Below are 1,192 nucleotides of genomic sequence, written 5' to 3'. Positions count from 1 at the left end.
GTAGTCAAGGCATACAAACTGGTATTTGGACCTAAATTTCAAAATAGCTAAACAAAAAGGAACAAAACTGCCCATGATGTACAAAAGGGAAAATTGCCATCTAGTGAGACATAAAATGCCAAGACATAAAAACCAATAGGAAATTTGTTTTTCGATCACGTAACAATATTAGACCCATTTTGTTACTAAAAGCGCAATGATTGTTTTATATACAATTGAAAACTTCCTAAAAAGATCCATTCAAGTTAGCCAAACTATTACGATTTGCCATGATGATATTTTTTACAATGAAAAGTTTTATAACAATTTCATTTCTAAAAATGGTGGCAAAATTATTTTAACAACATCTATGAGAATGTTCACATGGCAATTTCCAAGAATTGACATGGCCAAAAATTATGCTTGGAAAGTAGCATGGCAAAAAAACATGAAAAATTAGAATGAACAAAGTACAAACAAAATTATGAACAAAAAACTTGCCATGGCAAATTCGTATTGAAAATTTGCGATCGTATTTTAATTAATTTTCCATGTATAAAAAATATCACGAATATGAACAAAAAAATTACGATGGCATTTGAGTTATAATTGACATGCTTTGTGTAAGAAAGCTGCCATGGACATATGTAGATATTAAAAAAAATACCATGACCCATAAACTACATTTGCCATGCTTCATGCAATTAAGTCGCCATTGTCACATCAAGAAGAGTTTTATTTATATTGTTATGAAAAGAATTGTATTTGACATACTCCATGAACTTAAGTTGCCATGTTCCCATTAGAAAGTAATGTTTTGCGATCGTTGCGAAAGAATTTTTTCTTGGCCATTATACATGAACTACAAATGTCATGCTCCGTGAACTTAAAATTCCATGTTATCTTAAAGGTTTTTTTGCCATGTTGCGATAGAAAAGAATTGCTTGCCATGATATACAAATAAAAAGAGTTGCCATGCCATTTTGAAGAAAAGAGTTTGTCAAAATTGCTGCCAATGTATATATGAATTTGAACATCAGATTTAATGAACAACTAAATTAGCCATGGCAAAAATTGGAGACTTGCCAAATGATATGAATCATCGATGGAAGATCAGAGAATAATAATGATCTTCAAATGGTAAAGTTCAAACAAGAAAAACTGATTGCTCTACATCAAATGACAAAATTGAGTGGGCATCTCAGACACATGC

The sequence above is a fragment of the Triticum dicoccoides genome, chromosome 4A, assembly GCF_002162155.2.
Source record: "Triticum dicoccoides isolate Atlit2015 ecotype Zavitan chromosome 4A, WEW_v2.0, whole genome shotgun sequence".
Classification (NCBI taxonomy): Eukaryota; Viridiplantae; Streptophyta; class Magnoliopsida; order Poales; family Poaceae; genus Triticum; species Triticum dicoccoides.
Note: the sequence above shows the minus strand (reverse complement) of the source record.